Raw genomic sequence first — 16544 nt, 5'->3', positions numbered from 1 at the left:
AAAGTCTGACATTTCCATTCGTTTTGACTAACGAGTCTGCTTCAAATATTATTACAATGCGGTACTTTTCTTAGTCGTAATGTAGGGCAGGAGCTGTGTTTGCCTGGATGACACATACCTATAGATACGAGCTTGTGCAGCCAGTCACCACAAGTTCGGATCTACGGGTTTGTGGCAGCTAGCATTACCCCTTTAAGAGCAAAAACAAAAGTAAGGTGAGACTCACAATGTATGAAAACAGAAACCATTCCACTACCTCGACCTGTAAACACCACTCAGTCCCAATCCAAGCCCTCTCAGTGGGCGTTCATGCCCATGTGTCAAAATGAAAAACACAGAATTGGTCAAGAACTACAGTTAAATCTTTGTGTATTTTTTTTAAATAAAATACTTAATGCATGTTACAATATTTAAGAAGGAAGTCTGTTTTAACTTTAATTTTTAAGGTAATGATTAAATGAATCGTTTTCGAAAACGGACACATTAGATACTGTTCCTATCATGTAATTAAAATGTTTTTGTTTTTTTTTAAACAACTTTTCAGGGTGGCTATAAAACACTTTCCTGTTTGTGTATCTTGAGTGCTGTGAAGTCAAACCATGGTCCATTGAACAGGCTAAAAGCACATGACTGTGCGAGGGACGTGGTGTTTGTGTAACCTACTGATCACATTCTTCTGAGGTCAACATTTATTTTCAAAATGTCAGACAGTATAATATACTGCATGTTCTTTTTTCCCCCAGACATAAACATCCTAAATGAAATCCACTTAACAACACTTTGATTTCTGTAAACACATTTGGTTTACAAATCTAAATTCAGGCTGTATTTTCAATAATTTACCACAAAAAATGTTCCAACACCACAAGGTGAACATTTGTATATTGCAAAAGGATCGAGTAGACGGCGATGTTCCAAAGACACAAAAATCAGACGTCTTCAGGTAAATATTGTAAAAAAAAAGTCCAGGGGCGTGTGAAATCATATTAAATCACACCTTTACAGAATGCAACATATGACTGCGGTTTAATAATGAAAAAACAATTTGTAGTTTATAAATATCCTCAGTGCAACTATTTTATAAAATATGCATTTCTATACAGCCTCTTGACCTTCCTACCCTTCAATAACACCATATCACAAGAACCATGAGCAAAACATCAGGTATGCACCAAATGGTGTGGGTTAGAAACAACACTGAACAACGCTTACAAAAAAATAACTTAAAGTATTATAAATCGCCAACGTACCAGCAAGGGACACTCCAGATTTGATGGTCAAGACATCCTCTGGAATCAGATGGAGTTAGGTATGAGGAGCAGTGTAGGCCAATACTTCAACATAAAGCAGGACACCTATAAAAAAGACATTTACAAATCATTAGTGGAACAGAACAGAATGTCTAGTACTGACAGACTAGATTCCCGTGCACACACATTCCTTAAACCACACACTTAGAAACACGTGGTGATCCGAGCACACCCTTACAACACATACAAACTTAACACTACTAGCACTACAACAACAATTCAAAAACATTTACAGTGAAACAAAAAAATACAAAAAAGTACAAGTAGGAAATTAACATCCCCTCGTTCTTTCCCTGTTAGCCCATCTGACCCGTTGTCCGGTTCCCATTTTCCGGGGTACAAAAACCTCAAATCGCCTTTAAAAAAAAAAAAAAAAAGGTACGGCAAAAGGTTGAACGCGATGAGATGTGGATGAGGAGGAGTCGCAGCGCAGGGCTTGCTACAGAAAAAGTGGAATTTGTGATCAGGCGAAGGAATGGGTGGTGTTTTCTTTTTTTCTTTTTTTTTTTTTTGGTGCTTCATTCTGCCTGGCTTTTTTGGATCCCAGCAGGATCTCTGGCTGCGGCTCTGTCTGTCCGTAGTGCTGCCAAAATTTGTATATGTCCTTTTTGTCTTAAACTCTGTCAAATTGAGAGATGAGAACAGATATAATTTTAAAAAAGACGGGGGGGATAGCACAGGAAAACTAAACTAGAGTGCAAGTTATGAAAGAAAAGGACCCAGCATGAGTGAAAGTGCACAGCAAAGAGAAGAGAGGCTTAGCAGTTGAATGCAAGGGTAACGAAAATACATTAAAAAAAAAAGTCACGATGGAAGAACGTTGTTTTTCTCGTCAGAATGTTTTCTCTGCAAACATATTATCCCCCAAATGCGAGCTGCAAAATGTCCCTTCTCCTACAACACAGCAGCCGAAACCTTTCCAAAGCTATGCCACGTAGCGTGAGAGGGAGAGAGAAAGCAGCCACTTTTTCCTCTCTCCAAAATGGCTGAGGGCCGGGGGAAAGCAGCTATGAGCAGAGACGAAGAGTGGTGCTCCCCGTCCTGCTCAGGGGAGGGCTGGGCGATGCAGCGAGCATCTCTCCCTCGTTTCCCTCGCCTCACTCGTGCCCTTTGTCCCAGTAGTCGTCTTTCAGACCGGACGATTGGCATACAGCTGTGTTGTGAGTCCATTAGAAACTCTACTTGGGCCACCATGCAGGGGAAGGCTACGACTGTACACGAGTAAGGCTGATATGGCTGAGTGTGTGTCCCTCACATGCCCACATCCTGATGCTCAAACACTGCTGTCCGTGCTGATGTGTCCTCCCCATGAATTAATTTCTCCTTACCGGATAACTAATTATTTTACTCCTTTTAAGAAAAAAATGACATAATAGTGACAGTAAGTCACAGTATATGTAATGTTTTATCTTTTTATTTCACCCTGAGTACCAAAACCATTTTCAAAAAATTCCTTCACCAACATTTTTTCGTTTTGTGAGCATTGTTTTCTCATAGTTCCCTCACATTTTTTATATGCTTTTATGAATATCCTTGTCACAATCATAATCATTCATTAACTCATCTTGTCCTTGTACTGTATCTTAAGCACCCCTTCTGGCATCACAACAAATAGTGAGTGAAGTCAGAATGCTGCATACTACATCCTCATCTGCACAATTTTGATTGAGAATCTCAAGGATCTATTCTCGGACCCCTTCCATTTATTGGCTATTTGCTCCTAAAAGCTCTTCTTCATATTCAAGAAAAGGACAAAGACTCAATATATCTGAAAAAATAATTTTCAAAAGAAAACATTGAAGCTCTAAACATGTACTACTGCCAAGTTGACACTTCATTGATTGCTAAGAGAATTATAGTACTTTGCCTCAAATCTCATTTCATGAATTTAACAGAAAAAAAAAACGTAATTTCCCGCAAACAAGGGTGGTGCAAATGGTGGTCCACTTCCATTCACTTGACGTTGATGTTCTTACTTAACAGTAAAAGACCTCTGATTCATTCAGTGCTATACCTGTTCCTTGTGGAATATATATAGATAAGAGTGTCCACTGTTTCCACACAAATACAACAATATATATATATATATATATTTTTTTTTTTTTTACAAAATATTCCATCCTTTATATGCACCAACACTTGAGAGATTATTTTCTGCCACCATACTTGAAGTACCTATTTTATACTCTTGCTCATTTTGAATGTATTTAAGCCCTGTAACAGTAAACAGCTGGCCGAAGTATCAGAAATTATCTGGCTGATCGTGACTTGTCACCACCTTCAATCAAATCCTGAGCAGCTACAAAATGCCCAAGAAGTCATAGTATTTATTTGCCATTTTAAAGAAACACAAGGACAACCTTCCTTGTGTTTAGAGCCTTGGATGCTAGTTTTGCCACAGCATGCCGATGGGCTGCTGTCTGCTCCATGGTCACTCCTTGAATCTTAATGACTCGATTTAACTGTGCGCATATTGCCAAGAAACCTGTGTTTCTGTGTGGACACAGAAAAAAAGGTTCTCAAAAACAGAAGTTTTAAGAAAACAGATTGACTGACATGGGCATAACCCCAAACCTCTATCAAGGTAACCCCATTAAAGCCACTCTCAGAGCCTGGGAAAGTTAGGGGGAGGGAGTAAGCTGCCAACAAGGGGGGGAAATCATTACCGTCTATTTTTGTTCTTAATGTAGAGGAAGCTATAGTGATGACTGAGCACAAGACTACAGTAAAAGATTCAAGTTCAGCATCACAGGAACACTTACAGTCAGATAAACTGACTGACTGTTGGTGCTTTAAACTTCTTTTCTTAAATGTTTCGATTTTTTTTCTGAGACACCTTTCATAAAAGACAGCTGTATTACAAATCCCCCCACGCCTGGTTAATCTGTTTTAATCACACAATATGACATAGCCTCAGCCTCTGCTGTATTTCTTCTTGTAGTCTTCTGACATTATTGAACTCAATTCAGCCGTCCAACACTCTTGACACATGATTTTAACCTTGGTTTTGATGCACCTAAGCACTTCAGATGCTTATGTTATGTTATGTTATTTTTTTCATTATTATAGAGGAGAACAGGACAGGAAAGAACAGGAGAAGTGAACATTTATCAATTTTGTACCATTAAGTATATCATTATATAATAGTAGTCTTTTAAAGCATTTTTATATGGTTTATATTCCAGGAAAGGCTACAACCAGCACCAATAGTTTAACTTCTAGTTGTAATGTTGATTTGTATTACTTTTTTGTAATTCTCTGTTTGTTTAAAGGCTGTTTTTCACATATGAATCAAAACAGTGTCTACAATGCAGGTTGTTTGCATTTCTACAAACGCATATATGTCACAGTCATACCTAGAGACTTCCGATGTGTCTCTTTCAGACCTTGTTTGTGTTAACACGTCTTAATAAAAGTCAGAATCTTTTGTGATTGCCTTAGCATAACTCAACATCTGAGAGGGCAGGCAGCAATAATGGCTTATAATACAAATTGTTTGGTTGCAGCTGTGGTAACATGAGGGGTGGGGAAAACCCGGCAGTCCAGACTGTCTGTTGTATTAGCTCAGAGGTTTGCAAATATCACCTCTCAATCTCTCAAAAAATCTCAAAAAATCTCAAAAACAGCGCTTAGATTTTAGAAACATAATGGCTCAATGTTGGTAAAACCTGTCAAATGTATATGCTGGGTATAGCATGTTTTTTTAGATTGAATTTGGTGGATGGAAGTTTCTTAATTCAGTTCATAATAAAATATTAAAACAATACAGATGTATTGTACAGATGTTACAACTCAAACTAGAATATATTAATTATTAAAAATATTAAGATCAAAGGACTGGGGAGTAACATCAAAGGTATATCAATCTGTCTGCTATACTTAATACAATAAACATAATAATACAAATGTATTCATATAGCGCTTTACAGAGCCACATTATAAAAGGAAAACGACATACTATACCAAAGACTGGCTAGAAGAAGAGAGACAACAGAAGAATAAAGAAGTGACTTCATGGGGTGCTGGTGGCGCAGTGGTTAGTGCGCACGCCAGGTATGGAGGCTACAGTCTTCCAAGTGGACGGTCCAGGTTCAAATCCAGCCTGTGGATCCTTTCCCACATGTCATTCCCTGATTTCCAACTCTATCCACTGTCCTATCTCTCCATTAAAGGCACAAAAAGCCCAAAAATAAATCTCAAAAAAAAAAAGAAAAAGTGACTTCATGATGGCATTAAAGTAGCTGTACGCCTCGGAGATTTAAAGTAGGCATGTAAGTAATACAAAATACAATTGAAAATGATTCTCAGTCTGTAATCCTAAAATCTTTCTTGCTTTCTTCACTCTCTTATCCATTTTGGTCCCTTCAGTGTTGTATTTAGAGAAATCTAAACCTGGCTGAGGCGTGTATTTCAGCTGTGTGAGAAGGCCTTTATGTAGATTTTATCCCCATGTTGAGCTCAGTGCAACAGAATAAATGTGTAAAGCGCACACTGTGAAGTGCAATCAGACAAGATAAAGCACCAGTGGGAGATGCCAGACAGCAGCACTATTTAATACTGTAGATTTTGATTCATGTTCATACATCTTGATGTTTCAGTCCAATTTTTATCTGTTTCCCCCCATTTCATCTCGCCCATCTCTTGCAGTTGCTTGTCCCTCACTCTTCCCTCCTCTCGCTTTTCCCATCAAATATTCTGCTCACGCACAACTGCGGCACCCTTTCTCCAGTCCTCCCCATTAATCCACACCACAGACATCTTGGCCCACTGTCTCGTCTCTCTCTCAACGTGCACTCAAGGCTCTCAAAGTCTGGGCCGTTTCAGCAGAGAGTGCCTGAGCATTTTTCAAAGGCCATGAGGCCCACTGCTGAACATGCTTTTTACTGTACAGACAGACTAGTATATCACGTCTCCCTCCCACTTTAAATACCACTGATTAGAAGACAGCATCCCATTCAAAGCAGAGGTCATATCAGGATAAGCAGCACTCCAGTCCTTACTCACACAGTATAAAACCTCTATGTTCAGCCATGCCTAACATTTACTTTCACTACAGCAGGAAAAACATCACAAAACAAACGGATGGCCTGCTTCAGCCGGCTCCGACCAGCCTGAGATATGTGGCTGGCTCTTCCCTGTTTGAGCTAGTTTCTAAAGGCATTGAAGACGCTGGCCCGATGGTCAGAAACTAAATCAATGGCAACTGGCTTTGTATGTTTGGTTTGACAGCCGATTTAGTACTTACGTCTATTCTTTCTATATTAGGCATACCTTAATCCTTATTGTGAATTTATTAGATGAAACTAGTTTTGTTACTGCTACAATAAACCTGTAATATTTAATTTGAGTCACATCAAAATGCTTCACATTATGTGCTTAATTATTCTATTGCAATTTCCCGTGCAATGACACAATCTGAAGTCCTAGCTTTGTATTTGTGAAAGGTGAGATTAGTTTTTATCAGGGCTGGAAAACTCCAGATTCGATATTGTACAATACAGTATGATATGATACAATACCCTTTAAACCTTGAATACAGTGTGTGTTAAAGAGAATCAACTTCCCCTTTTCTTACAATGCACATTAATTGGGATAGTGGTGCAATATGAAGTGATTTTATACAGGGAACACGCTTTTACAGAGAACAGTGATAGCTTCTGCTAAATGCTAAAGTGGCATTTTCCAACAAGCAGCACAAAATCACGTCTTTTTAGTCAGTTTCCATTCCACCGTAGCCTTAAAACTCCAGTCAAATGAGCGCGAGTATGAGTCTAGTAGCACGTAGATACATACAATAGGCAGCAATTGTCATGTTTGACTCTGTGGGTAGTGAAGTCCATCCATTGCTGAGGATTGAAACTTTCTCTGCAGTCTGGAGTGCATCTTTCACCATCCCTCTAGATTATTTTGACATAACCCTGCTGTCTTCTTCTACTCTTGTCCTGCTGTGAAACCTCCTCTCTGGCATATGAAGTTCTGTTTGCATTATCCAGATTAATGTTAAAGTACTGACACGGGGCAAATTACCATGGAAATCTGTTTAGAGAACCTTTTTTTTAAAAAAAAAAAAGAAAATTCCAATATCTATATTTGGGGCCAGCAAATCCATTATTGGATTACTAAAGTCAAGACGATGATATTAACCTTCTCTTTTATCTGCTGGTTTGGGTCTCTCAATCTGAATAAAAGGGAAGAGGTTGGAACAAATAGTGAGAATGTGCAGTAAAATAGCTGGCACTAGTTTGGATGAACCTGCCCTTTTACATAGAGCCAGAGCTACAAAGAAAGCACAGGCTATCCTTGGTGAAAACACTCACACCCTTTATACAGAGTACAAACTGCTGCCATGCGGCCGCAGACATACTCAGCCCCGGTGCAGGAACGAACAGATTTAAAAACGAATTTGTCCCTGGTACCATTGGTCTCCTCAAAAGCATGATCATCATGAAACATCACAACAATCTGATTTAATTGAGGTTGAAATTGATAAAGTGCAATTTTGATATATTTTTTTTATGCCTCTGTCAACGTCTTTGGTCAATTAACTTCTGTAGACATTACTAGGGCTGGGAATCATTGGGTGTCTCGCGAATCGATTCGATTTCGATTCATGGGGTCCCAATTCGATTAAGAATCTATTTTCAATTCAAAAAGATTCTGGATTCATGATTCAAAGTCTATTTTTGAATTAGTACATACTTCATGATTTACTCCAGTCATCTGTGAGACTGGCTAAATTTCTTGCTGCTCCATTTGTCATTCTACTGAGTTAAAGAGCTAGCCTTAGCACTTGACTAGGGAGTGACTGATTAGCTAAAAAAAAAGTTTTTTGGAAGTTATGAATCTATTTAAAATTTCAGAAGATTAGTATCTCGATTTTTTCCCCCCACCTCAAGACATTACCCTCATATACGTACATCCTAAGTGCCATTATGGAGTTATAGTCATGTGTGCCAAATGGTCAGAAAATGGTTTTCAATTATTATATCACATGATGTTAGCCAGTCTTATTAATACATAAAGGCAGATTAATGAAAATATTTTGAGTTGAAACTTTTCACAACTCTTGAAAAGTTACTTTTTGTCTTTCAACATGGCTATAATCTTAATAGAAAAATATTGGTTAATATTTTAGTGTATAAATACTTCTGGTTTGACAGTACTTCCGTTTTTTAACACCACTGCAGTAAAATGTTTTCACCAGACGCAGACAAAACGCAAAGTAAGATCATCCATCATGGGGGGCACACTGCTTCTTAACATGCTTTATGCACAGGGAGTTAAGAAAGGAGCGAGCACAATGACATAGCAGGGGTAAAGCTGTAGGAAGGAGGAAAAGATCTAATTACTGTATTAATTACTTAATTTCTTTTCATCTGCTGGATCCACTGGCTTGAACTAATCACTTTAAGAATGCGGCCAAATGCTCAATATTAACACATCTTCCATGACAGGGGGAAGAGTGTGGGTCTAGGAGAGGATGAAAGGATGAGATTTGCAGGAACATTTAAGCCACTAATGCCGTCAGACTTGCAAAGGAAGAAGCTCAACGTGAATATCAAGGGGAAAAAAAACTCAGGGAGGTCACATTCTTTTCCTTTCTTTGTGAAGAGCACTTGTTCTTTACTGACATGCAGGAAGTGCAGGTATATTACAGAAGTATTTTCAGATATTCCAGGGTAAAAAGATCCCAGGTGGATTTGAGTTTCCCCTCAATCATCCTCCTTTGAAATGAGGCTGAAGTTAAATTTTCCAGCAGTGCTTAGAAATAGCCCACAGAGCCTCATCAACCTCCCTCCTCTCCTGCACATTTCTTTCTTTCTATCACCCTCCACTCCTGCCATTTCAGACCCTTCTTTCCCCTCCCTCCTCTCTCTCTCTCACTCTCTCTCGCTTTCATTCATTCAGTTTAATTTTGAACTCTGTGCTGGTAGACAGGCAGAGAGGGTAGCTCCATGGTTACCTGGCACCAGGCCATCTCATTACACTGCCAATTGATTCTGGCCTGCCGCCACGTCCGCTGCCCCCCCCCTCCCCCTGCACACACACACACACACACACACACACACACACACACACACACACACACACACACACACACACACACACACACACACACACACACACATATACACACACCATCCACCATCTCTGCACCCCAGACTGTCTGCAGCAGAGGAGATTTCAGAACACACAGGAGGGAGAAGCAAACAGATTCACTTACGTACATCGTACTCATGCACTGCTGCACAAACTTATAGCAAGAGCATTAGATCCAGTCCTAAAGAATATTAATTATATAAGGGTAGCTCTGACATTTCAAGCTTTTTAAAGGTGGATCCTATTAAGATGATTAATTGAATCATCAATTTGATTTTCCTTCTACTCAAAGTCAAAGCTTGTTTCTCAAGGATAAAGAGATGAGCTGTGAGCAAATAAAAATGACACTACAGTCTGCAAAAACCCTGATCATTAACACAATATATTATAATAATAATAATAAAATGTAACTTCTAGTTAAATTAATAAAACATGAAGGTTAAATATGTGCAAAATTATGCAACCAAACCAAATTTTCAAGTTTTGCATATTATAGTTTTGATTTCCTGGATGGTAGACAGATGGGGAAAAGAAATGTCAATTTGAACTTGCTTTTATAAGTCAGGCCATCAAGTATTGAATTCTAATGATGACCCTGATGACTGAGGATGGCTTTATTGATGGACTTTTTTAATAATCTGGGTTTTCTGTTGTTTCTGTTGGGTTTTCTTGATGTGGGCCTATTCTAGTATTTATGTATTGAATGTTGTTTCTAATGTCTGAGTCTATGTGCCTGTGTTTCCTACATGTCTCTTGTCTTGTCACCTGTGAGCAAAACAAATTTCCCTTTGAGGAAACAGAGATAAAGTTTAGGATGAATGTTGCTTATAAAAAGTACTCTTAACCAAAGTTAAACAGCTCCTTGATTCAACATGAGTGTGCGACTGGTGCAAGATGTTGGACCTTCATGCACATGTAATGAAGCTGCTTCATTCTCTTTTCTGCTCGCCAGCATGTACTTTTCCACTTATTTGTTGATACTGTGAATCTATTTCCACATATATGATATGAAGGCAACTTGACATCAATAGAAGTTGCACAGCATTGTGCATTTTTAACTGTAACACACATCCAACTCTTCTCTGTCTCAGTGGCCTACTGATACAAGTTCTCACATAACAACAAATCATACTATTGTAACTGACTCTAAATGAAACCCCTTATTAGGCTTATTGAGCTAACACTATAAAGTTCAAAAGTTTGGCTCCAGACCCAGACCTACATATTATACTCTGTGACACACATTTCATTGCAGTTTTAGACCAAACAGAATCTTTGTGGGCCGTTCCTGATATCTCAAGTGTCTGCTTCAAATCATTTGTGCTGCTTGGAGCCAAAGAAGCCAGGATCGATGTCTAATGACTCATCTCGCCCTGTGAGACTTTCAGTGGTAGAGATTGTACGGGAGGTTTCACTACTTCATCTAACAGAGCATCTGTCTAGGTACAGTTGGAGCTCGCCTCCCCTTCTGCTGCTGCTGGCAGATGCAGGGGTCATGGCCTCATGGTCACCAGGGATTTGAGGGGATCAGGAGTCAAATGGATCATAGATCCATATGACAGTGTTTCTACTGTGACTTCATGATCCCCATAACTCCATTCATTCATTCAGTCATAATCTGGATATTAGAGTAAAAGGCAGGTCAGGGTATTTGTGTAATGTGACCAGTGACCACATTGTTCTCTAGACAGTTGTAAGTGGGACAATGACCAATGATTATTTTTCATAATTTATAGGTTTAAACTAAACTGCATCTCTTAATATGGCTTAGAGATGCAAGCAAGTTGCTGCAGACTTTATCTACCAGAGCAGTCCACCACTCTTATTGAATGGTAGGGGAAACACTGCCATTCCATGTGTGTGACTGAGATAATAAATGATGACATCGCCATTACATTTTTGGTCTCCTACAACAGATTTCTAATTTTCATAAAGCCCAGTTTTACTTGGGTTACAATTCAAAACGGTCTTTTCATGATACAAATTTGTATATTTATGCATGTTGTTATCATTAAAGTAGGCTGATTTCAATAAGTCCTTACTTGGAGTGCACCCTGAAACATCTGCAAATCAAACTCAGTCAAAGGGTGCTCTTGTCTTCATTTTCGAAGGTTAATCCACCCAATTTGAAATTCAGCACTGGAATGGTTGTAAAAGTTTCTGACAGCATGTGAACTAATCAGATGTTGTAATTATCTACAGCAGAGAAAAGAGTATGTTACATTTTCAGCTTTTCAATCAAAAGCTGAAAATAAAGTAAAACAGTTTATTTTCAGCTTTTTAGCTACACATCAATCAGCTGAACTACAGTATCGCATTCCTAAAAAGAAAACATCTTTATCTCTCAATTATGCATTTTGTTGCCTTTTTTAAATAATTTATAGCACAAGTTAAACACCCCTAAATGATCCAGCTGTTAGACTTTCACATACAGCTACATTGGTGGAGCCCATTTTAAACAAGTGAGCTTTCTCAAATCCTCTTTTTTTGTGTAATCATCTCATGTAGGGGTGACCCTGACTAAAGATTGACAATTTTGAACCTGATTCTTTACATTTTGCCTATCGTCGACTGATGGTCGAATGTCATCCTCTTCTTCTTGCGCTCAATGATCCAGATTCTAATTTGCAACATAGCAGACAAACTAAGTCTTGTAATCAATTCATTCTGTACAAGTGGATATCTGCTTGTGGTGATTTCTTAACGCACACACTTAGGACATTGATTAAAAGTATAATATATTCTCAGTATTGCATTAAAAGTATTGCTGTTGATATTTACTAAGATAGGCTATGAGTCATGATTTATTTGGAGATAACAGACAGATCACTGTATAAATAGACATTGAACACCCACATATAGCTGGAATGGAATGATCCTTGTGTCATTATCTGTGTGCAACTGAGAGATTGGCAGTCTACTGAGGCTCTTTGGAACAAATCTTTCAAGAGTCAACTTTGGGGTCACCCCTAATTTCATGGCTTACAGAGAGATGACTTGTGTGGAAATGGACGGAGGAACTACATCTTTTACATCTTTTATTGGTTTTATAAGTTTTCACACACCTCTCTTGTACAAAATAGAGGTTGAAATTGTGTCTCATACAAATCCCTAACAAGTAAAAAAAACAGTGATTCATCACTAGAAAACAACCATATCATACATGTGAAGAAAACTACTACTGGTACCTATACAAACAGTGACAAGTTGGTTGTATCTCTGTGGCCTTCAGACGTAAAACTGATGATTGCCTAGCTCTACCTGAATCATTCACAACAATACTACACACATCATCTCAAACATCATGTGTCTGCTATCAATTTTTTGGTGTCTTCACACTCATGCTTTGTGACTCAGCACAGTCTGAACAAGGCCATCCATTTCTAGCAAGTAGCCATCCGTCACTCGGCCTATCAATTCATCCACCCATCCATCCATCTATCTCAGAACAGACCGGCGCTCCATGTGAGGAGGCACAACATCAATGAAGAGAGGGATGGAGGAGCAAATTCTCTTTGAGTTGAGATAGTTTGAGGTAGTTAGTTAAAAGTAATATTCACATCAAGACTTTCAAACACTTTCAACAGAAAGTTGCAATCTTAAAATCAATCCATCATTTCCTACCTCAGCTTGTATTTTGTCTGCCCTGTTAAAAGGTTTTCAGAACTCGTGGATGGGGCAAATTCACCTGACACTGCACAAAAACACCTGCATTTGGCCGGTGGCAGATGCTAATTTCCAACCCTGAAACACACACACACAAATACACACATTCACACCTCCCTCTCACAAAAAAGAGACTCTCTGTCTCTCACCACACTGGTGCAATGAGGTAAATACTTTGTAGCACAGTCCAATGTTTGCACTGTACAGTCCTGTGTACATTTACTCTTCATCTATTCCACAGACAACACATTTATTATAGTCTATGGTGACTATGGAAATTACAACATGACATTCATGGAAAACAAAAAGGCAGTGTAGAAATGTTCTAGTGTGAGTTTGTCTCCCAAAAAATGAAGGGTTACAGATGAGCCTCCCCACTTTGGGGCCCCTTTCCTGTACATGCATAAGGGTTGTTTAAGGACACAGTGAACCAGGCTACCCGATCTAGGGAAGGGGCCAGGCAAGGGGAGCAGTGACAGGACGGCCAAGTGGAAGAAACTCTGATGGAATCCTAGAGCTCGAGCTGCTGGCTCAAAGCAGGAGGGAGTGGAGAATGCTGCAGGAGAGCGACAGGATTGGCTGATGTAAAAACCAGAGGCAGGACCAGTTAAGGAGGAGAGTCGTGGTAGATATATGGACTACGCAGACAGCACGGGAAAAAAAGAATAAAGGTGACGGTGAGGGGCGGGTTGTGCAAGTGTCTTCCAATATTGCAATTTCTTAAATAAATCAAGCGGCATTTGTGACTGTTATAACTCTTAAGTCTGAAATATGTAACATATCACTCTAAAGGCAATTAACAAGTTATTTCAACTATGTTTTTTTAAACATTCTGAACGTAGAGCAGGTTTTTTTTTACAGTTTTAAATGGCAATCCATCACACCTGCAGATTTATGGGAATAGGACCTGGCGCACATTTGGTCCCTTTTTCGCCCCTTCTCCATTTTCTCCCTCCTTGTAACCTTGTCTCCCCAAATCCTGTGTCCCTCTCCTTCTGTCGCTCCCCTTTCTGTGTGAGTGTGTCTGGGTCCTGCTGGAGAGGCTTTGTCTGTGAACACTGGAGCCCGGACCGGCCCACAGGGGCCAGATCCATGAATACCCACACTGTGAGAGCCGCTCTTTCTCTTCACACCACTTTCTCTATTGGAATGCCTGAGCAGTGAGGTAAGAAATGCACGCACGCGCAGCCATGTGTGCACACACACACATGCATACAGTACACACACATTTTCTCACTTTCTCTGCGTTACACACACGCACACGCATCCACACATACACTGCACTTTACACACAAACTGAGTGAGTCATGCGGTGATGAAAAGCCAGTGTTTTGTGTGTGAACCCTCTCACCCTGGACTCACATCCTGAGAGCCTTTCTCCTCCATCAGTCCCTGCCAAGCTCTCCCTCTAATTAAAGACCATCGGGTCCAATAGCATTGGCCCAGACCATGCCCCATCCTCGGCTCATGGAGGTCCTGAGCAGAGCAGAGTCTATGTGGAATGTGAATGACTGCGGTGATTAACAACTTCTCAGGGTTTCTAATTCCACAGTTAATGGTGTGCTTGGCCACAAGAATCTGCCAGCTTTACAGAGAGGCTGCTCTAATGTATAGACTGCAGCTGACAAGACTAAGTCTACAAAAACATCTCAAAAGATCGTCTCCAAAGACTTTAAAGGGGTTGGATCTGTTTCTAAATCAACAACGGTACTGCACAGAAAGAGCAAATCTCATCACTGAAAAACAATCCAAAAAAGCAAACGGTTATTTTTTTTGTCTTCGTAGTCCAATGTAAGTTTAAATTTAGAATTTCCTGACTAACTTATCAAGTTAGTGCCTGCACCTTTCTCCAAAGCAGATTACAATCTATTGCATTCAATACTCCAATGGTGTCAGGTACTGTGAGTAACTGAAGCAGAAGAAAGGGTACAAGCGACAGCTCAGTTTTTACTTTAACTGTTATTATAATCACAACAGGGCTTCCATCTGTGCTTAACCTATGAAGCGATTGTTCTGTTCACATATTATCACTAAGGGACTATATGTAGGAATCAACAGGTGAGCTTGTGAAATCGAGCTTCAACCAATTAGGGGCAATATGGACAACTACAGAGCATTATAGTACCAGAGCAAATAAATGATATGATTAAAATAATGATATATATCACTACCTATGTCTAGGATGTTAAAACCTGGTAGGACCTATTCCTCAAATCAAAATGTTAAAGAGACAATACATTAAAAAAATCCATTCAAATAAGACACAATATCATGGCTACAGGTAAAATGTCAGAACAGCAGGGTGCTTTCACCTGGTAGCATTGAGTCCTTATCACATGCTTCATTTCATTCCCTCTTACTCCCCCATTCCTCCTGTCTCTGTTCTGTTTCTACTATCAGAAAAGGCCGAATGTCCATTAATAAACAAAGTCGATTTTTATATAACTCTGCTGGGTGATGATGCATGAAGAGTTTGATTAAGCTGCACACTTGGAATAAACAACAGTAATGCAAGCGTTGTGCCGGACCGTTGTGGTAAAGAGGGGCTGAGTCTGAAGGCAAAGCTCTCGATTTACCGGTCGATCTTCGTTCCAAACCTCGACTACGGTCATGATCTATGGGTAGTGACCGAAAGAATAAGTCTGCAGAAAGAAGCAGCCGAAATGAGTTTCCTCCGGTGGGTGGCTGGGCTTCGCTTTAGAAATAGGGTCATGAGCTAAGACATGAGCTCGGAGTAGAGCCGCTACTCCTTCGCATCGAAGGGAGTCAGTTGAGGTGGTTCGGGCATCTGATTAGGATGCCTCATGGACGCCTCCCTTTGGAGGCTTTCGGGGAACATCCAACGGATAGGAGACCCCAGATTTCGCTAGAGGGATTATACATTATACATATACTGTCTGGCCTGGGAAAGCCTTGGAATCCCCCAGGAGGAGCTAGAAAACGTTGCTGGGGAGAGGGAAGTCTGGGATGACTTACTGCGCTTGCTGCCACCGCGACCCGAATGGATAGATGGATTGATTTTGGAATGATCCGACAGAGCACAACAGATCCACAGGAAGATCAAATAGCTAATATATGTTCATAAATGCACTATGAGACGTGCAACATTTAATGTGAAGAAAAAAAACAGGTTTGGAATCAGGTATGATCTGCTTAATAGTATTTTTTTTTAATATGCGAATAAGCATCTGCCTGGATCTTTCAAAATGTGCATCTCTACCATCGTGTCACAGCAGACTGCCTCTTTGGGTTAACCCAAATTAAGGCTTGATCCTCCTCCTCAGACACCAGGCAGTGACGTCACAGACACAGCCTCTTCTAAATGTCTACAGTCTGTGGTCACCCCATTCACTTATAACAAGGTATTATTTTTCATTTTGGGCATCGCTCTCTGGAAGCTGCGTCAATGAGACAGTTTAATAAACAAATAGCAGGGCACTCTGGTTTGGAAAATGGCAAATATTACCC

General features: G+C 39.8%; 1 long non-coding RNA gene across 1 annotated transcript in view; it reads right to left on the bottom strand.

The window, feature by feature from the left end:
* Positions 1-774: 774 nt before the first annotated feature.
* LOC132988894 (uncharacterized) overlaps positions 775-16544 on the bottom strand; it is a 36921-nt gene continuing 21151 nt past the window's right edge. The window contains exon 3 of the long non-coding RNA XR_009675877.1: positions 775-1355. This is a non-coding gene — a long non-coding RNA (uncharacterized LOC132988894). The remainder of the gene's footprint in view (positions 1356-16544) is intronic.

The sequence above is a fragment of the Labrus mixtus genome, chromosome 14, assembly GCF_963584025.1.
Source record: "Labrus mixtus chromosome 14, fLabMix1.1, whole genome shotgun sequence".
In the NCBI taxonomy this organism is placed as follows: Eukaryota; Metazoa; Chordata; class Actinopteri; order Labriformes; family Labridae; genus Labrus; species Labrus mixtus.
This window is presented reverse-complemented; position numbering and strand designations above follow the sequence as displayed.